At 34.6% G+C, this 23,307-nt stretch overlaps 1 protein-coding gene across 49 annotated transcripts in view; it reads left to right on the top strand.

Moving 5' to 3' along the window:
* Positions 1-23,307, top strand: part of ADGRL3 (adhesion G protein-coupled receptor L3) — an 861,998-nt gene that overhangs the window by 135,428 nt on the left and 703,263 nt on the right. The window lies entirely within an intron of this gene.

Genomic DNA, 23,307 nt, shown 5'->3' with positions numbered 1-23,307 from the left:
TGTCATTGTAGGAGAAAAGAAGTTTTCAATTAAGTATTGTTTACACCTCACTATTTGAAGCTGTGCTCTCATAATTTTCAAAATTCATTTCATGGATAATTCTAAATTTATTTATTGTAAACCTGTTGATAAAGAGAAAACCAAGGAAGTCATATATATGTGGATAAGGTATTGGATAGAGAACAAATACTATATTAGGTATATTCTACATGTACTTATTTATTGTGTATAGAATGAATAATGTAAAATACTGAAATTGCTTTAAAAATACTGTAAATTATATTCAGATCAGTGGAAACTACACAAACTGTATATATCCCTATTTTCAAGTTGTCAGGGTCAAATCCAAACAATTAGTTTCCCCTGAAGCCTCTTGAAAAATTATCCTTTTGTGGGAAAATGGATTGGGGTGGCTGTTTTCCTTTTTCATTTCATAAGCGATTTGGACCTGAGGAATGATGTGGTTGTTATCCACACTCCATATGGATTGCAAATACCTTCCCATGTTGTGGGAGTCATGCAGTCCTGGAAGGTCTGTGAAGCTAAGTCTCTGCTCCTTTGTAACATTTGCGTTCTCTGAGGAGTACCGTACTGTCTTGAGACGGTCTATCTGTTTGGGCTTTTCCTCTCTAAAAAGCAGTCAAGAGCATGGAGGTTACAGGTTATTTTGGTGGCTTGTTTTCCTCAGCGTGTGAGGGGTAGGGTGGTGTGAGGGTGGAAATAGGGCTCATTATGCCTTTCAGTTTATTCGTTTGTTGGTCCTCTGTCAACCTGCCAGCCCTCTCTGTGGGATAACTGCCCTTTGTGTAATAATCTGCCAACATTCATGGTGGTTACATTCACTGTAGCCATTCTACTCTGGCACTCCATTACGACTGGGTTTTGAATGCAAAGCTTCATGATAACTGGGTATAAACAGTGTGCTGAGCAACAAAGGCATCCTTTGTATTTCTTAGTTTTCTTACAGTTCCTTTTTTTTTTTTTTTTTACTAGCTTTGAAGAAGGGATTTTCTTAAAATAGGGATGAAAATGCATGCAGTCACCACTCTGTTCCATACTTTCATAAAGCGGTGTTTGGGATGGGGAGGTACAGCTGATTTGTTCCTTAGACTAAAATGGGCTAAATTTGAGGCTAATTTCCTACCTGTGGAGGTGTGGATGAATTGCTCTTTGTTTTTTTGCAGTTTCCTTGCCTGGCAGGTGGCCACATTGATTATTCCTGGCATGTGCTTTAGAAGTGCCTCTCTGATCCTTGTAAGCTCCCGCTTTGTCCACAGCAGTCCTGTAGAATTCTTAGCTCTGAACTCTCATCTCCAAGGAAGATGTACCCCTGACCCCTTTGTGGGTACCTTGTCTGATCTGTTTTGTTTATTCGCTCTTGTCTGTGGGGCCTTGAGGTCATTTTGAGAATACAGTTGAATGACAGACAAGTGTCAGCAGACAAGTGACAGTTACAAGTTAAGCAGGGAAGATTTGTTTTCCTTCCCTCCACACTCCCACCCATTACTTTACAGTTAGAATCAAGGCCCCAGGTTATGAAGAAATGCAACATGCTTGGGTTGCTACAGCAGACTGGAGAATTGCTGTGCCTCAGCTTTCCGGCCATTTCCTGCCCTTGTCAGGGGTCTTGCAGAGGTTTTTGTGAAGGTCAAGGGACTACCTTCCTCGTTTTCTTTTCCTGTTTAGTTTTTCTTGAAATCTTTGACTCCAGTGGAGATAATGTGTTCACTCTGTTTTTTAAAAATCAGTATAAACTGACATTTAAATGGTCACCTTAAAATTTATTGAGCACTTGCTGTGCGTTATGCTTCACATGTATTTTCTTTTTTAACTGATGTACTTATATGTGACCATGAAAGTCAGTGCTTGCTTCCTTTGAAGATTCTTTGGCTTTTAAGGCACATGAATCTATTTATATTATTGTGTCTCTCAATTATTTTGGCAGAGCATTAACCTGCAAGGTTCTTTTATGTATACTCTTAAACACATACTCTCTCTCTCTAAATAAAGGAAAAAAGTCCTTGTTATATCATAATCTCTAACATTGACTTTTAATACATTCAGAGTAGTACTTAGAAGACTGCCATGACAGGCCGGGCACGGTGGCTCACACCTGTAATCCCCCAGCACTTTGGGAGGCGGAGGCAGACGGATCACTTCAGGCCAGGAGTTCAAGACCAGCCTGGTAAACATGGTGAAGCCCCATCTCTACTAAAAATAATAATAATAAAAATAGCTGGGCATGGAGGCACAGGCCTGTAATCCCAGCTACTCGGGAGGCTGAGGCGAGAGGATCGCTCGAACCTAGGAGGAAGAAGTTGTAGTGAGCTGAGATTATGCCACTGCACTCCAGCCTGGGAGTGACAAGTGAGACTCTGTCTCAATTAAAAAAAAAGACTTCCATGACAATACAATACAGAATCAAGGAAACATCTTTCTGTTATTCATGTTTTTAGGTGGTTCTCAAAAGTTAGTATGATTATCATTCAGTGTGTGTCTGTGTGTGTGTGTGTGAAAGAGAGAAAGAGAAGAGATTGATTTGATTTAGTATGGTGGCACAGGGATCTGCATGTTAAAAAAACATTTAATTTCTGTGCAAAAGGCTCAGAGACCATAGTTTGAGGATCACTAAGAAAAGTCATTATATGTTGCAGCCAGCATTATAAATGTATCATTTTGAGTGAGACTCTGCTCACAAACTGAACTGATTTAACTATGTGTTGCTATTTCCAAATTGGATGTCCAGGAGAACAATTTATCCTTTGTATACTTTCATTTTATGTACATATGTGATTATTTAAATATTGTACAGATAGAACCATATACCAATATATACCAATATGTTTTTCCATTCATCATTCAAAAACTATTGAATAAATATTAAGTGAAAGTCAGCATCATAATGAACATTTTGTGTAAATATGTATTATTATAGTTTTTCAACAAAATTTAAATAAACAAAGAGAATGTAACAGTATTATGATAGTCTAATGTATATCAGTTGTGAAGTAATGACATTTCCACATGTTAGCAAACTTAACTCATGTTTTACACATGAAAAGTAATCCTTATCTATCCCACAGCCCTTATTAATGAGTACTGATGATAGTGATAGTGTGGGGAAGATTTATACAATTCCCCTCATAGACCACTAATAGAGTATTTAAGTGCTATAGAGTCAGATTGACTCTAGAAGTGATTGATCCAACTTCAGTCTTTTCTAGTCTTTGACCAAAGATGCTTGACTTCTCAGTACTTTCTATTACATGATTATAAGAGTAGTCCTGTTAGGTTTATTTTGAGGTTTGATGAAAGCATATATGAACAACCCCATAACACAATGCTTCACACATACAAAACCTTTCCTATATGTTTAATTAGGTGCTCAGGGGTGTAAAACGAGCACATACAATCTGCAAATTTGGTGATTGTATCAGCATGGTTTTGTTTTATTTCGATAATTGTTAAACTCAACAATGCAGAGATCTTAGACATTTTAAGTAAATATCCATGTCCACCGTCATTTTAGAAACTGAGGAAAATATGAACAGAATAAGTGAGCTGGCATTGGATTTGGTTTACTTATTCCAGGAATGGACTGTACTTGCAAATATTAAATTAGGATGCATTAATTCACAGAGGTTGAGTTCATTGCCATCAAATAGCACCCACTTTCTAGTTATTTATACCATGCAAGAGACTTCATATGTTTTTTAAATATTAGCAAGAATGTGAACTTTTTCATATTACAATTTTAAAAAAATTCTTTTGAATTTGTTCTGTTAACAACATATAGCTACATAGCCTTGTAACTAAAATTGTCTTGCCCTTTGTACATTAATATAAATTGTCAAAGATGGTTCTGTGGTTTGGCAGTGGTTCTACATGATGATGGAGCCCAAGGGTACAATCTTGGGTCTCTCTGCCTTTGGGTTTGTGAAGCCCAGGTGTTTTGAAGCCAGTCTGCTGCCAGCTGGCATATTTCTAGAGGAGATGCTCTGGCAGTAACTCTTCAGGCAGAGAGAAGCAGTCAGTTTGGTCAAATAACTGAAAAACAACATTATTGGGATCCCTGTTCAGGATAAATCCTTGTTAACTGGCCCTGGCGGCTGTGTAAAGAGTATGAAGTTGAGTAGGGTATCTGTGCTTATTCTGCATTTCATAAAGTATTTCATCTGAGGATGCAGCACTTTATTCTGGCAGCTGTGATGTGGTGATTAGGCTTGTATTTTAGACAGGACATGCATCAGAGTCATTATCCCTCAGATTCAAACTAAATTGGACATTTTGCTTTACCCGCATCTGACTGTTTGCTGCTTACTGGAGGATGGCCTTACCAGTTCTATTATCCTCATTTTAAAGCCCAGTCCAAAATATCACGCTTCTCAGTGAATTTGTTCTCTCGTTTCCTCTTTGCTTCCACATCTTCCATGCTTTTCTCTATTATACCAATTCAAGATTTATAACTTGTCTTACTTTGGGAGCATGGGGTCAGTGGGATAGGCATTCTCTTTTTTTTTTGTACAGCTTTAATTTTTCAAGTTCCCAGTATAATCCTAAGTACATACTAAATGCTTAATAAAAGTAAATGAATAAATCTGTCATTGGATACATCTTTCTAAGGTAGACTTTAATATGCTATTGTGGGTCTTGAGTGAAGTGTTGCTATTGCCCAGCTTAAAACTAAATATAATTTATATCAGTCTATCTCTCTTATGCTGTGTATCTTATGCTATGTGGAATACCACTGCTTATCTGGGAGATTTATGCACAGACTTTTCCTTTAAAGCCTCTTTTGAAGCTAATTTACTAGTATTTAGCAACAATACAGTTATAATAAGTACTGATACATCAAGAGCCAATGGATTTTGATCTAGGTTTGTTTGCTGTATTATATATTTATGTGTGTGTGTTTGTGTATATATATATATAAAATATTATACAGATAGAACCATATACCAATATATACCAATATGTTTTTCCATTCATCATTCAAAAACTATTGAATAAATATTAAGTGAAAGTCAGCATCATAATGAACATTTTATGTAAATATGCATTATTATAGTTTTCCAACAAAATTTAAATAAACTAAGAGAATGTATCAGTATTGTGATAGTCTAATTTATATCAGTTGTGAAGTAATGACATTTCCATGTGTTAGCAAACTAACATATATATATACACACACACACACATTTACCTATCCTTCATTTTTCTTCTTTTGCTCAGAATAAGTTGTATGTGGGGTTTTGGTTCTTGTTTTATTGCAAAACCATTCATTAAATTTATAATCTATTGAAATCAATAAATTTTGAGGAATAGCTATATTTCATATTTTCAAAACTTGCTTGTGGGGAGATTTGCCAGTATGAGGATATTGATTAATATTTTCCTTTGAGTAAACTTTATTAGTATATTATTATACAAGTAATTCATGAATTTTTATAAAGATATCAGAGTACAGAAGTATGTAAAATAAAAAGTATGAACCTCGAACCCCTAACTTCACTGCCCACAGCAAATGCTGTAAGTGATTTATCATATATTTTTCTAGACTTTTCCTCATATATACAGAGTCATATATGGGGCATCATATATATATATATTTATTATATATATATACACACACATTTATGTTATGCACATGTAATGCATAAGATGTTCATTTATTTAAAAATAGAAATATAGCTGTTATGCAAAATGTTCTCTTAGATGCTTTTATTTCAAAATTTATCTTAAATATCTTCTTCTGAGAGTGTATATTTAATTCATTCTTTTCATCAGTCCCATAGTAGTTTCTACATGCAAGGCCCACAATTTAGTTATTCAGTTTCTTATTCTGGGAATTTAACATTGCTTTCAGCTTTTTCATACTTTAAACATAGCTGCAGCAGACACCATGGGCATACTTATTGATGCACTCGTGTTTGGTGGAGAATACATTTGTAAAAGTGGGATTACAAGGGAAATCATAAAATTTGTAATTAATATTTTGTTAAATATTGACAAAATACTCTAAAATGTAAGTGTTCTTTCTTATCTATGGTTATTTAAAGATAGGAGCTTGATATTTTCAGATAAATACTTTTTTTGGATTATAAAATAATGTATATTCATTGTAGAAATTTTAGAATTATATATGAGTGTTAAATGATAAGAAAAAAAGCTTTATAATCCTACTATCTAGAAGTAAACACTATTGATATTTTTATACATTTAGCCGGCATTTCAAATTTTCCTTGCTGCTGCTGAGGGGTTTTTATGATTCCTGGAGGCCTACAATCCATTTAACTCCTTATGTGTATAGGCATTTCTCTAGTTTTGGCTTAAAGTTACAACTTGGCTAAACCTCTTGAGTCTGACAGTTGACCAAACTTATTAAGCAGTTCGTGAACAGTTATTTACTTTATAGTCTATAAACATTGTGGGGATAACTAATCATAAACTACTAAATTATATAAATATTTAATAGTGATAATGACAACTTCAGGCTATTTCTCTAGAGAAATGCCGTACAGATACAATTCTTTTATGCTTTGTCAACTTCTGGGTGATCTCTGAGGAGACCATATTTCTGCATTCATGCCTCCCACACCCCTCTTGCCTAAGGACAGTCTCTGTCAGTCTCTTCTTTGGATGCCATTACCTCTTTCATATTTATCCTCTTTTTTGACAAGCCGTGCTCTTTTGAGACTCTTGCCATCTGGCTCTCCAACCTTCTTTCCCATTTATTGCTGATGTGACTGATCTCCTTGTCATTTTCTTCATTAAGAAACATTCTAGCACCCGTCTCATAGCTTTTGTCTTGCCAAACCCTTAAACTTGTTTTCAGTGACTTCAAACAGCCATAATTTTAACACATTTCAGTTCTTTGGCTTAACCATCTCTAGTAGCCTCACCACTCTGCCATGATTATCCTTGTTTTAGTCTGTTCTCATGCTGCTAATAAAGACACATCCGAGACTGGGTAATTGTAAAGGAAAAAGGTTTAATTGACTCACAGTTCCACATGGCTAGGAGACCTCACAATCATGGTGGAAGACAAAGGAAGAGCAAGGGGATGTCTCACATGGCAGCAGACAAAGAGAGAAAAATGAGAGCCAAGTGAAAGGGAAACCTCTTATAAAACCATGAAATCTTGTGAGACTTGTTCACTTACCAGGAGAACAGTATGGAGAAACTGCCTCCATGATTCAGTTATCGCCCACAGGGTTCCCCCTAAAACACATGGGAATTATTGGAGCTACAATTCAAGACGAGATTTGGGTGGGGACACAGCCAAACCATATTAATCCTAAATCCCATTATCACCAGATATTTTAATTTTCAAAACCACAAAAATCAGCGCTAACTCTCTGCCATCAGACTCCTATTCTTCCAACTCGCTTTCTCAGATATCCTCATAATGTCAATATTGTCAATACATTGATTTTCTTCTTTACCCATATTAGGTTCCTGGGTCATCCTTTTTCTTACAGCCTTGCAAGTACTCTCAGAAACCTTGCTTTTTATCCCTCAATCACAGCAGCCTGGCAAGATGCCTTACCCTGTATCAAAAGTGATGTGTGAGAAGGAATCTGGCCAGTTCAGGCTCTGGTCCTGTCTCATGCTTACTAGCTATATAACCTGTGGCAAGTCACTTCTTTAATCTAGGCTATAAATAAATTGTGGTGTTTGGACTAGGGCATCATATTCTAAAACATAATAGATACTAGACCTGGATGTTAACATGAAAAAAAGTTCCACAGTCAAATGAGTTTGGCAAACACAGCATATTTTTTCTTCTTGTAAATCCACAGTGCATAATATCTTAAAGGCTCTGTGAATTCCTACAGGGGGAAAAATGATTTAACATTGTTTATCCTTGCATTTCTCAACCTATTTGCCTATTGAGCTTTTCACCCTTAATTCATATCTGCAGAATTTGAGTTCAATTAAACACACTTTGGGAAATACTGGGTCAGATTAGCATTATTTACTTTTCATTTTCAATTTTGTGATTTTATAACTTCACTTTATGTGCTTGTTTAGTCACTCTGAATGTCTGATAGGTATACTTGAGCATCTCCATAATTCAGTGAGATGGATTTATGCAGCATATCACCCACAAGTAAAATAATGAAATAGTGCACTGATAGTGGTCCTTTTAAAAGAAGTATTCTCTTGAGATCAGCAGTATTTTATCTGCTATGTGAGATAGAAAGAGAGAAACAATTGCTATGATTTATTAAGTACGGTGTGGCAAGTAATTCCTTATTCCATTGACATTGCTCAGTGAAAAAGAAGATTTCTTTAAGACCTTCCTTCAAAGTCACTTGAATGAAAAGTAGATATTTTTTTTTTGCCACTGCATATATATAAGAATTGCTAACAGTTGCTTTGCATAATTTAGTGATTCTGATAGGTTGCCTGAGTAAAGTACAAGTTGAACAGATGCACGCAAGTACAGGATTGTAAAGTTCAAAGGAAATGCAAACTTGATTAACAAAAGTCACTGTCAGAGACTAATTGTAATTCTGCAGCATATGAATCCTTGAATAACGTCCCCTAAAAGGTCAGCCAAAGGCCTGCTTCTGTCTACTATTCCCTTGAAAAGAACTTTCAAATTTAGGTATTTCCTGGCATCCTGAAACTCAAGAAAGCTATAAGACTTTTTTTTTTCTTTTGAAGTTTCTTTTACAAGTTTTACAGTGTGAGATTGGTGAGAATGATCATTGTGCCTGTCCTGGTCATTAAGTAATAAAATGACATATCTTTTAATGAAGTTAACTAAGTGTACTACATGTAAATCATAGCTCTATAGATTGCATACATCTCTTTTGCTTGTTTACTGGATTCATTGTCTTGAATTTATTTATTTATTTATAATTTATTTTTGAGATGGAGTTTCCCTCTTGTTGCCCAGGCTGGAGTGCAACGGTGTGATCTCAGCTCACTGCAACCTCCGCCTCCCAGGTTCAAGTGATTGTCTTGCCTCTGCCTCCCGAGTAGCTGGGATTATAGGCGCCTGCCACCATGCCTGGCTAATTTTTTTTTTTTTTTTTTTTGTATTTTTTAGTAGAGACAGGGTTTCAGCATGTTGGCCAGGCTTGTCTAGAACTCCTGACCTCAGGTGATCCATCTGCCTCGGCCTTTCAAAGTGCTGGGATTACAGGCGTGAGACATCACGCCCGGCCTTAAATTTATTTTAAATAAATATTTTAAAATTTGACCTTTAAAAAATATAGTATGTTAGTATATTAAAGATCCATGCCAATGTTATTAGTTATGGATTTAAAAATAATTATGTTGGTTTTATTATAAATATGGGATATAATTTCCCAAGAGCATAGCAGAAATAATGAATTAGTACTTAGACATTTTTGTAGCTCTAATGATTAAATGATTGCTTCAGTAGTGCAATTTTTCAACTGTACATGATTAATGACTCTGAATAAGTAATTAAATTATATTTAATTTTGATAACTGTTATGATTAAATAATTACATATTTTGTTATTTCCTTAAATTATTTGTTTTATTGGTTGTGATGTTGACTGAGCTCTCACTCACTTAACTGATTTTTGTTTTATAGAAAATGTTTTGTAAGACAAACAAAAAACTCATGTTAACTTAATAGCAAAAGCTCTATGATTATTGCATGGGCAAGAATAAAAACTATGGTCGATGTACAAGGACAATTGCATATATATTATTAACTCATTAAGGAAATTGTACCTAGAATGTAGTCATTATTGGAACTTTCTGAAAGGAAAGTTTCTGTGGCATATTACACTTTTCTGTTTCTTTTGTCCTCTTACAAAATGTTCAACATTTTGATAGTGACTTGAATAAAGATATCAAAGAGAATTTCTGTATATTTGTGGAGGAGAATTATTTAGTAGCAAAATATTTCATTTCAGAAGCAAATTCCAAAACTGGTCTAGACAGTCTATAAAATTTGCATGAGTTGTAGATTTTTGGCATCTCATCCTCTTCGATCCAAGAACTTATCAGAAAAAATACCATGTTGGGGTGACGTGGGTTAGGACCAGCTCATGTTGATAAGATTGAAGGGTTTTTATTCATTTGTCAAACCTTTTCAAGGGCTTAGTACATTCGAGGCCCAGCTGCTCCTGCGCTCACGGCATGTATAATTATAGCTGAAATAGATATAAACAAATTAGTGAGGTTCAAAAGTATAGATCCTCTGTCAGTGACTAGGCATACTGGTATGCACCTATAGTTCCACCTACTAGGGAGGCTGAGTTGGAAGGAACATTTAAGCCCAAATGTTCTAGTCCAGCCTGAGCAACTGGGTAACACGGTAACATATTGAGTCTCTCTCTCTCTCTCTCTCTCTCTCTCTCTTTCTCTCCCCCCACGCTCTCTCTGTCTGTCTCTCTCTGTCACAGTCTACACACACACACACACACGCGCACACACACACACACACACAGCTCTGTCAGAAGTAGATGGCTTGTATGGGGGAGAAAATTAAAGTCGTTTTAACATTGGGCATCACTTTAGAAGTTTGAGATTTCAGTAATCTTAACAAAATTTGATCATTGTGGTGGTGTCATAAAAAGCTAAGATGGACCAGGTGGGGTGGCTCATGCCTGTAATGTCAGCACTTTGGGAGGCCTAGGTGGGAAGATCACTTGAGGCCAGGAGTTTGAAACCGGCCTGGTCAACATAGCAAGACATTGTCTTTACAAAAGAAAAATAGAAAAAAAAAATAGCCAGACATGGTGGCTCATGACTGTTGTCCCGGCTACTCTGAAGGCTGAGACAAGAGGACTGCATTAGCCCAGGAGCCCAGCAGTTTGAGACTGAAGTGAGCTGTGATTGTGTCACTGGACTCCAGCCTGGGCATCAAAGCCAGACCTGTCTCAAAAAAAAAAAAAAGCTAAGGTGAATCTACATTGTGTTAATAATTAATATTATCCTGAATAAGGCAGTTATTAGTGTTGGACAAAAAGGAATTTTAAAAATTAGTACCATTTTTAGAGGTTTTTAGAGGTCTTAATTATGAAAAACTGTGACTGTGAGGTTCCAAACTGTGTCACATAAAGAAATATTAGCCTAAGGAAGAGAGTACTAGAGGGGGCATGATAGCTTTGCATAGATGTTAGCAAATGCCGTAGTCTGTGCTCTCACTATTAGAGCTTCCTGTAAGTGTCTAGAATGTTAGAGTTAAAACAACTTTCCTAGCACCTTAAATTACATACAGTGAGTGTGCTGAGAACCTTAAGTATCTTCACTGAATGTGAAACTTACCCTAGATTTGTAAAGTTAATTGTTTCAAACTTTTTATGTGCCTTTCATTACACCAAAAGAAAATTTCTGGCTTTAGGAAAATTTTTAAAAAGAGGCATAGTTATTTTTTTTTCCTGCTACTAGGTAGAGAGGTATATTAAATTTGATTCCCCCCAGCGACTAAGTTCCTAGAGCTATAGGAAGGTACATTAGCTCTTTTAGGCCAGCAGGTATCATTCGATGCATTATGGATATAATAGAGCACATTGTGTTATTAACACACCATTCTAGTATTCAGTATGTAATTCATGACTACTTAGAATGGTGTTTTGAACTATAGTCCTACAGTATGATGGCTAAATTCACCAAATTGAAGAAAGCAAATGCAATGTATGCCTACGCTAACCGCCCTTCCCTCTGGCCTCATATTTAAAGTCCTTGGAAAGTAATGACTCAATTCAAATGAAAGGGTCTATCACAGTGCTTTGCTTTTTATTAAGTTGGACCCTAGAAAACTGTGCATATGCTGTGAGAAAAAAATGTTGAAGTCCTGTACTGTGCTCAAAATCAGAATCAAAAGAGAAGGATTAATCAGTATGATCCTTGGTGTCTGTTTTCATTTATTCATATTTTGTACATTTTATATCTGGAGAATTCGCATTTACCTTACCACAATAAAATAAAAAGTCAGCTTGAGATCATTGTTAAAAATATTATTAGAAAACATCTATCTTTATTCTTTCTGAATCTATCTAAAAAGACTATATTCACATTTTTTTCTTCTCATTTCTTAAAACAGACTCTCTTAGTGAATGATTCCACCCCTAGTGAATCATTTCTTGTTCATCATTTATTAAAGGCAGACAAGGTGACTTGTTAATGTTTCCTCATCATCTAAAACCAGAAAGCACCCTTGGATAATTTTAGCACTTTTTCAAACTTATAAGATAAACAATATTATTTGAAAAAATAAAACGTAGATTACCAAAAGGAAGAAACTACATCAAATCAAACCCCCAAACCCAGAGACAGACACTCTTTATTCTTATGTGCACATAAAAATGTTTTAATCAAAACAATCATAATATGATTATTTTCCTTTGTAGTTGATGCATTATTTTGATTATGTTTAAGGCACATACATTGAAATAATAATGAGCATAATTTTCGAATGTATATTGAGACATTTGTTAATCTTTGTCTTTATTTAAGAAAAAAATCACAGTGTGCTTTTTTAACATTCTGTAATTATTCTTCCCTGAATACTTCAATGAGATCACGTAATAAATATTCTTTATTATTGCAAAGCAGAGCTGTGGGAAAAAACATGGCATATTCAAATGAGTATCCTAGTAGTGGTGCCAGAATAAATGTATAATCTTAACATACATTAACCAAACTTACATTCTTTGGAAGGTGGAAGCATAATTCTCAAATTAAATTTTTACAAGACAGAATTAAGGTTATTTAATTGGTGAAAATAAATTTCTGCAATACAGCAAGCCTGAATGTGAGAAAAGGACTAGTCAAAGGTGTAAAATATAGTTGATATAATAATGAATTTAAATACCTTAGTAAATCATGACTATACCACTTTATTAGACATTGTTTCATAAACTGGAAGACCTGGCAATCTGATAAATCTGCCTTTTAATATTCAGTGGTTAATATTTTAAATAAATTATTTCTTTGTGTTTTACTGCAATAGTTAGCTAAATCTGTCTTGAGGAATGTGGAAATCTGAAGTCTTGCCAAAGAAATAATACAGTGTAAGTAAAGAAGTCTGGATTTGGACCTAAAAAGTTAAAACTATTATTTTAACTGAGTTTTTTGGTGTATTTTCAGAAGTTTGAATATAGCAGTCAAGGGGATGTGGGAGGGGTAGTTATTTAAGACAAATATATTTAATTTAACTGCCTTAAAATATTTATCTTACTCCTAATAGTTAAGAACCAGCTATTGTTGAATAAGCAAATAATATTTTTATAGTAAGTTACTAGTTACCATGTGTAAAATTGGCAGGACTAGTTTTAAAAATAACAGAACATTTTGAGTCTTGTGAAGTAGCAAAACTTCATAATAAATAGACTTTTATTTTGGTGTTCAGAAATGTGTTCCATCAATATGTGGATTTATTTCCTTCATAATTTTCAACATTTAAAAAGTGTTCTCTGAAAAGCAGATAATAGTAATTTTTAAATATTTTCATTCTACTGAGAACCATTATGTGTTTTTTACTTTAAAGGTAATTAAGTATTTGGTCATTATTTTTCTGTGAATGATTTTACAAAATATAACAGCTCAACAATTACCCATGGTTATTTTAGCAATAAATCTCTCTTTCCTAAAATGCTGCACCACGATTCCCTATATAAAGCTCACCATAGTTTAAAAAACAGTATCCCTTTATAGCTTTGATCAAGTCCAGACTCCTGGTTGCATTGTTACATGTAAGACTTTAACTGCTTACCTCCTTTACCGCCTGTTAAATAGCATCCTATTAGTACCTGTGTTGTAGATTGTAGTGAAGATTAAATGAAATAATGCTCAATAAATACTAGTACCTTTACATAAAGTAAGCACTCAATAACTGTTAGATATCATTATTTTCCATTAAACTGCGAGGCCTATAAGGCCTTCTTCTCTGTGATATTTATCCCTGGCTCCTAAAATTGTACCTCGCCCATAGAAAATATTTGTTAAATGAATCAATAGATGAATGAATGACTGTTTCATGGATGGCATTTCCATACCTTGATCTTATTTGGTTTTGAGTGAGCCACTGAAAATATAAACATGCATTAATTCTTTTATTTATTCTACAAATACTTATTGAATAATCACTCAGAACAAGAACACTATTTAAGGTTATCATCTGGCCAGTGATATATTTCATTATTTGAAAGTTCATTAATTTCCCAAATATATATTGAATACTTAATAAGGACTAGGTGATGTAGATGATATTGTAGATTGAAAGCAGAGAAACAAATTCAAACATGTAGCTGATATCAGTTAGAGAAAATAATTGGAAGTCTTGATATCCTTGAGCATAAACCCATATATCTAATATTTTCAGTTAATATAGTACAGTCATTATTGTCCATTTTGGACTTTGAATTCTGTACAGAGGAATAGTTACGAAATAGAGAGTATAATTTTTATGAAAACGTATGCCTCCCAAAGACATTCTGATGGAGGTTTTTTTTTTTTTTCTGTCTGGGGAAATGTACATCTTGATAATAACTGTCTTTGCAGGAGTATATATTTAAGAGCAATGATATGGTGCTCTTTACGTTATCCCCAATTAGATACATACCTCACTTTATTGTGCATCACTTTATTCCACTTCACAGATACCATGATTTTTGCAAATTGAAGATTTGGGACAATCCTGCATTGAACGAGTCTTTTGGTGCCAAACAAGTCTTTTGGTGCCATCTTTCCAGTGGCATATACACACTTTATGTCCGTGTGTCACATTTTGGTAATTCCTACAATATTTCAAACTTTAAAATTATTATATCTATTAGAGTGATCTGTGATCAGTTATCTTTGATGTTACTACTGTTATTACTTTGGGGCATGATGAGCTGTGCCCATAAAACACAGCAGTGAACCTATTCGATAAATGTATGCATGTCCTGGCTGCTCCTTGAGCCGGCTGTTTTATGTCGTCTGTCTCCCTTCTTTTCCCCCGCTCTGTGCCCTGAAACACAACAATTTTTAAATTACACTAATTAATAACCCTACAATGACCTCTAAGTGTTGAAGTGAAAGGAAGAATTGCACCTCACTTGAAATCAAAAGCTAGAAATGATTAAGCTTAGTGAGGAAGGCATGTCAAAGGTGAGACAGGCTGAAAGCTAGGACTTTTGTCCCAGTTAGTCAGCTTTTGAATACACAGGAAAAGTTCTTGAAGGAAATTAAAAGTGCTGCTCCAGGGAACACATGAATGATAAGAAAGCAAAACAGCCTTTTTGCTGACATGAAGAAAATTTCAGTGGTTTGGATAGAAAATCAAGGCAGCCACAGTATTCCCTTAAGCCAAAGCCTAATCCAGGGGAAGGCCCTCACTCTCTTCAGTTCTGTGAAGGCTGAGAGTTGTGAAGCAGCTGTAGAAGAAAAGTTTGAAACTAGCAGATAATGGTTCATGTGGTTTAAGGAAAGAAGCCATCTCCATAACATAAAAGTACAAGGTGAAGTAGCAAGTGCTGATGTAGAAGCTATAGCAAGTTATCCAGGAGATCTAGCTAAGATCACTGATGAAGGTGGCTACACAAAACAAAAGATTTTCAATGTGGACAACAACCTGCTATTGGAAGAAGATGCCATCTAAGACTTTCATAGCTAGAGAGGAAATTTCAGTGCCTGGCTTCAAAGCTTCAGAGGACAAGCTGACTTTCTCATTAGGGGCTAATGCAGCTGATGTCTTTAAGTTAAGCCAGTGCTCACTTATCATTCCCAAGATTTTAGGGCCCTTAGGAATTATGCTAAATCTACTCTGCCTGTGCTATATAAATGGAACAACAAAGCCTGGATGACAGCACATCTGTTTACTGAGTATTTTAAGCCCACTGTTCAGACCTACTGCTCAGAAAAAAAAAAAGAAAAAGAAAAAAAAAATCCTTTTGAAATACTGACAATGCACCCAGTCACCCAAGAGCTGTGATGGAGATGTGTAAGAAGATTCATCTTGTTTTTATGCTTGCTAATGCAACATCCATTCTGCAGCCCATGGATCAATTGAAGTGCAGTAATTTCAATTTCCAAATGTAATTATTTAAGAAATGTAATTCATAAAGCTATACCTGTGATAGACAGTAATTCCTCTGATGGATTCAGGCAAAGTAAATTGAAAACCTTCTAGAAAGGATTTACCATTCTAGATGCCACTAAGGAAATTTTGGATTCATGGGGAAATATCAAAATGTTAGCATTAACAGGAGTTTGGAAGAAGTTGAGTCCAACCCTCATGGATGACTTTGAGTGACTCAAGACTTCAGTGGAGGAAGTAACTGCAAATGGGGTAGAAATAGCAAGAGAATTAGAATTACCAATGGAGATGGAAGATGTTACTGAATTGCTACAGTCTCCACCAGCCAAAAGATTATAACTTGTTGAAGTCTCAGATGATTGTTAGCATTTTTAGCAATAAACTATTTTTAAATTAAGATATGTACTTTTTAAAGACATAATGCTATTGTACACTGAATAGACTACAGTAAACATAACCTTTTTTTTTTTTTGAGATGAAATTTCACTCTGTCACCCAAGCTGGAGTGCAGTGGTGCGATCTCAGCTCACTGCAACGTCCATCTCCCAGGTTCAATTATCCTGCCTCAGCCTCCCGAGTAGCTGGGATTACAGTCATGCAACACCACCCCTGGCTAATTTTTGTAGTTTTAATAGAGACAGGGTCTCACCATGTTGGCCAGGCTGGTCTTGCACGCCTGACCTCAGGTGATCCACCCGCCTCGGCCTCCCAAAGTACTGGGATTACAGGTGTGAGCCACTGTGCCCAGCCAAAACATAACTTTTATATACACTAGGAAACCAAAAAATTTTTGTGACTTGCTTTATCACAATACTCACTTGATTGTGGTGGTCTGGAACCTAACCTGCAATATCTCCAAGGCATGCCCATACTACTTTTGTAGTAGGTTGGTGCAAGAGTAATTGCAATTTTTCCATTACTTTCAGTGGCAACAACCACAATTACTTTTGCACCAACCCAATACATCTAATGATTTGAGTGATAGATATGAATTGAAAATATTCCAAGTGTGCTAGTATCCAAACTTTCAGGTCAGTATGAATAGAAAGGAACTTAGTCTTTATATCTATTTGGCCCAAGGTTCAAAAATCCTATGAAAGGAATCTTTTTGGCTCAGTTACCATATCTTAGGGAGACAGACCCAAGAATTTCCCAGAAGGAGGAGTTTGCTGTTGCTTTTGGCAAAGTGATCCAGGTAGTTTATATTGTCCTTTATTTGTGTGCTATTTTGAATAAGTAAATAAATAAGTCTGTATTTTTACATATAAATATGTAGGTACACATATATTTATGTGTGTGTGCATATGTATACTTGCGTATATATGCTATATATAGTTATATAATGTGTTTTATCACAATATTCACTTTATTGTGAATATATACATTTTACATACATATAAACACACATACACACATTTTATACTCTTTCCATTTTTAAGACATTTTAATTTTAATTTTATGTTAACAGTTGTTTCCATGGAATACATATTTTAAAAGCCCATTTAGTTATTCAGAGCTTTGTACAGATGTGGATTTAAAAATACATATATGTAAAAAGGCTATTAGTCTGTTCTCTGTTTTATCTAAAAGAGGTGTTTTAATAGGTATCCCTTGTAGCTGGGACTACAGATGTGTACCACCACACCTGGCTAATTTTTTCTTTCAATTTTTTTTTTTTTTTTTTTTGTAGAAACGAGGTCTCACTATATTGCCTAGGCCAGTCTCTAACTCCTGGGCTCAAGTGATCCTCCTGCCTTGACCTCCCAAAGTGCTGACATTACAGGCATGGGTCACTGTACACATCCTAAGTGTTCTTTATTTTAAAATATTTCAGCTTCTACTCACCCCGAAGTAGATGAACTAAACAGGGAAAAATTTTAGCATTTTTTATATGTAGATGATGGGCATAAATATGTGCGTTACATTTTTCTCTCCACTTTTCTAATTTGAATTTTTTAAGTAATAAAATTTACCATACCATTTCCCTTACTGTTTCTATTATCACAGATGGATTTAACATTCTCATTTTCATTTTTCTATGTGTACCCTATAGCCAGCAGTGCTTTGTATTTATTTCTCTTCTTTCCTTTCAGAAAAAAACATCATCTATAAATAATAACTCTAATACCAAACATTTACTGGTTGCTTACTATGTTCCGTGTATTACCTCAGTGATCGACTTGTATAAACTCATTTAATCTTCACAACACCCCTATTAAATAGGTAATAATAATAATCTCATTTCATCGAGTAACAAACTGAGGTACAGATAAATTAAATGGCTTGTCCTAGTTCTCACGACTAATAATTGAAAGATTAGGGATGGGATCCTTTGCAATGTAGCTGTGTTGCTCAGGTTATTAACCAATAAACTATATTGCTTCTCTAGGACAGTTTATTTCAAATACATGAGAGTTCTCCATATGCAACAGTACATTACACAATGGACATCCGCATATATAAATTGTTTAAAAAATATGTTAAGGCAATACAAATAATTACAGGATTGAAATAAATGTTAAAATGATAAGAAATTTTAATGGCTGAGGTTGTTTAGTTCGGAAATGGTGTATGATCGCAAAAGCAGCATATATTTTATACTTCATATGAAGTCTTTTATTACTCATAGATGATAAGACTTTGTGTGTGTGTGTGTGTGTGTGCTTTAGTGACCCAAATAAAATACCAACTCAATAAGCTATTGTAAGATACATAAAATTTTCAAAATTATTAATCAGGAATGTGAATAATCTGCCCATTACCTCTGGGTTCAGAGAGGCCAGGACAGTGGGTTCTGAAGAAATTAGCATGATTTATTAGTAGTTCCAAGTCGTATCCATTTCAATTTATCAGCATGACCTTGCCAAGTCTCTTTAAATAGCTTCTAGTGTTCACCTTGAGTCTCTATTCTGCCTTGAACAGTGGTATAGTTTTGTGACCTTTGTTTCTCGTTTTAGTTTATACTTGCTACAACAGGTCAGTCTCTGGTTTCAACTTTCCTTTAGTCACAGGCTGAATTGATTGGAATATTTGTGTTCAATGGACCAGAATAATTTGTCCTTGGTCCTTTACTGAGGTCCTTAAAAGTAGCAATACAAAGACCAGGTTTATTTGATGAAAATAGGAGCAGAGACTTCTTATTCTAAGGCCAGTTCCTTAACTCTCTAGTGGGTGATGTTACACAAGACATTTAACTAAGGTTCAATGTTCTCATATTAAAATTTGGCAAAATGAGATGTACTCTGTTTGCTGTATAGAAATGCTGTCAGGTTCAAGTAAGACAAAATATTTTAGCAGCTCCCACATCTGTTCATATTATATTATTGTGACTGATTTTTGTTAATGTTCTTGTGTCCATTTTACTTTAAGCCTCTGCTGAAGTGCCTTTCTCTCAGAGGCAATATATCTTATTCTCAGAATATATATTATGTGTATCTATAGTTCATCTTTTTGATAATTTCTCAATTCTTAATGGTAATGCATTATTCACTTCACGGAGACAGTTGACTCCTACTATCTGTAAGTCCAACTATTGTTCTTGGTCTGAAAGCATTTCCTAAATTCTCAGGTGATGGGGCATATCAAAATATGGAAACCTGCACTTTACCTATCTTTCTAAAAGTGACCATTTGAAAATTAAATTGGTATTTCTAATCTGTGACAGACATGTGACTGAGCCCTTTATATCCAAGTCTATTTAGACAAAATACACCTTGGCAGTTACAGCAAACATTGATCCACTCTCTCCATAAAATATGTAGATAGTGTCTAGTTGTTGAACATTTCACCTCTTGGTACAGCTATGCTAATCTTCCTATGGGAGTTATAGATCTAGCACAGAATAAAAGAAATGGCAGTTTTTCAATAAGTGTTGAATAAATGGATGAAGAATAAAGTTTATATTTTAAGGATAGTCTTTTGGCTTCACAGATGATATTCATAGCAGTATTCAAGTTTTGAAGTGTAATCTTGAAGCTCTTAATGTGTAATATGATTCCAGTTATTAATTTAAGTTTTAGTAAACATTTAATAATTTATAATGTATTTGATCCATATACGGTAGGGATGCCATTTCTGTAGGAAAACTGACATTTGATACATACACATAGAATGCAGTATTTACGAATGGTGATACAAATTTGACTACACCTTCGTTTCTTTCATTTGTGATAAATCCATTTTTATTTGACTCTTTTCTTTCTTCCTAAAACAGAAGAACATAAAATCTTTTGCCACTACTTACTCAGATTACGCATCTACTGATATTCTCATTGGTGTCTAGGTAAGGTTATAGATTTGAACATGAAAATGATTTTGGATAAGCGTACATTTAAGCCTTAAGAAATCTGTTATGCAGGATTTGATTAATTCTTTTCTACAGAATACTTAAGGCTACATCAAATGCACTGTCTAGGGGTACATCATTAGTTAAATGGAACACTGTTTTGTTATTTCAGTAAAAGTGATTCTAGATATTAAGAAAAAAACAAAATTATTTCTCCTCAAAGAGAAAAAAAAATTAGTTATCTAATGATCATATACAACAGCTTTATTAATTTCCATAATACTAACTGTAGTTTTTATTTCATTTTTGTAAGCATTTTTTCATTTTTGTAAGCACTTTGTAATACTGCAGTGAAGCAAACACATGTCATTCCATGGAGTGTTTGACAAGGTCATTGCATCAAATAGCTTCTTGAGTTTTTGCTTCTTAATTTTATTTGCTTGGTTTGATTTAAATTAAAAACAAACATAAAAATTTTCCTTGCAGTTACTTATCATAAACAAAATGGCTTGGAAATACATTTTATCATTTATCATAGAAAGGACAAAGATAAGTGTTTAAAAAAACAACCCACTAAAATAACCATGACTGCAAAGTCCTGGCCTTAAAGGTTCTGTTTCTTTTTGTTTGACACAACTAGTCAAAACATCAGGCACTTTTTCCTCCCTGAACACTTTCAGGCTGTTTTCTCAATGTACTCATTGGTGTTTGCCAACTTGCTGATATAATTTACTGACAAAATACAGTGCTTTATTTTTTTTTCAGTAAAATATTGGTCAAATTGTGTGTGTGAAATGACTCAACAAGTCCATTAAAGTGTCATTAATTTTAAATTCTGCCCCCACATATTCAGTTCATTAGCATTAGGGATTTTAACGTTTATTTTTTAATGTCTATGTGGGGAAAGTAATGAACCATAGCCTTACTTTTATCAAATAATTACATTTTCTGATTTTACAGTATGAATGTACTAAATTAACTGCTTGTTAATGATTAATATATGTTTTGATACACATATGATGTTAATTAAAATAATATTTAGGAATACGAAAACTATTTTCTGAAAAGTTGAATTCCAATATAATTATAATTAAAAAATGTAGTAGAATTTTTTGAGTTCCATTGTAGGATAATAGTAGAGCATGTTGGTGTTTTTCCACTGTCATATTAATGTATGTCTATTAAGGAATAAATACAACAAAGAGGAAAATAGGAAATTTGTTCTTGTAAGTTAACCAAATCCTAAAACTATTTAATGTATATCAGTTTACCTATTTTTACAGGTATTTAAAATTACATAGTTATAATATTCCTACGTTGGCTTCCTGCTTTCTTTAGTTTACATTGTAAGTATTTTAAAGAGTATTTTACATTTTCTATATTGACTGTGGTTTGATTTGTGCGTCAAGTCAATTTTTGTAGCAATTTCATATTAATAACTGGCCAAATTTGGCCCCTGTGAAAATATACATATGTAAATTTTTTTGATACATATGAAAGTTATCTTCAACCAATAAACACTTTGACCTGTTTGGAAAAAGAAAAACATAAACTAAGTATCTGAGAAGATATTGTTTACTATATTTAAAATGGAACACTTCTATGAAAAAAATCTAAATCACAAGCAGACACCTACATATGATATATGAAGGAAACTTCAAGGTTTAAATAAACAATATAGTCAGTGGTCAAGGTACAGGCCTAAGAATTAGAATGATTAATTATGAACAATTTATTTAGCTTCCCTATTCTAATAGGGAATTGCAAGTAGTTACGAGGGTGAAAGTTGCTGATCAAATATTTCTCTTTTCTTCCTCTTTTGAACACATTCCCATCAGGCTTTAGTTCTTAACCATTTTACCAAAGCTGTCGTTTTTCTGAAAAAATATTCATGTTGTCAAATCCAAAGTTTAATTCTCAGTTCCCATTTTACTTTATTTCTTATTATAAACTACTGGCCACCTATAATCTGTTCTCAACACAGAAGCCAGAATGTTCATTTTAAAATGTAAGTTGTATCATGTTATTTTTCTGCTCAGAATCTTATAGTGGGTTTCTGCTCATGAAAGCAGACCATTGGGCCGGGTGCGGTGGCTCAGGCCTCTAAGTCCAGCACTTTGGTAGGCCAAGGTGGGCGGATCACGAGGTCAGGAGATCGAGACCATCCTGGCTAACAGGATGAAACCCCGTCTCTACTAAAAATACAAAAAATTAGCCGGGCGTGGTGGCGGGCGCCTGTAGTCCCAGCTACTAGGGAGGCCGAGGCAGGAGAATGGCGTGAACTCGGGAGGCGGAGCTTGCAGTGAGTGGAGATCGTGCCACTGCACTCCAGCCTGGGCGACAGAGCGAGACTCCGTCTCAAAAAAAAAAAAAAAAAAAAAAGGAAAGCGGACCATTGATGTCTTCTTGAAAAACTTTTCTCAACTGTCTCCTGGGGCATCCCACTTTCCTTGTATTTTTCTGGCATCTCCCTTAGTTTTCTTCAGTGATTTCTCATGATCCTCTCTAATCTACAAGTTTTGGAGATTCCCAAATCTCCGTGTTGGGTTTTCTTGTGTTTTCTATATTCACTTCCTTGGTAGTCTCTTCTACTTTAACATTATATGTGATTTGAATGCTTATTATTTCCAAATTTTTACCTCTAGCCCAAATGTTCCACTCTAGGTATATAGCTACTTTCTCAAACATCTTCACTAGGATTTTTGATAGGCCCATCCAACTAATATGTCCAAAGCTAAACTTCTGCTCTCCACTCACACCCCTAAAAATGTCTTTTTTAAAAGCTTTTACAGTTTCAAAAATGACAACTCCTTTCTTTCATTAGCAAAAGTCAAAAACATTGACTTCTTCCTCTCATACATCACATATAGGATCCATAAGCAAATCCTATGGCTTCTACCTTACGTACATTGAGATATTACCTCTCACTGCTTATGCCGCTGATACTTTGCAACCAAACGACCCTCATTACTCATCTGGATTATTGTGTATCTTTGCAACTAGTT

This window comes from Pan troglodytes, chromosome 3 (genome assembly GCF_028858775.2).
Source record: "Pan troglodytes isolate AG18354 chromosome 3, NHGRI_mPanTro3-v2.0_pri, whole genome shotgun sequence".
In the NCBI taxonomy this organism is placed as follows: Eukaryota; Metazoa; Chordata; class Mammalia; order Primates; family Hominidae; genus Pan; species Pan troglodytes.
This window is presented reverse-complemented; position numbering and strand designations above follow the sequence as displayed.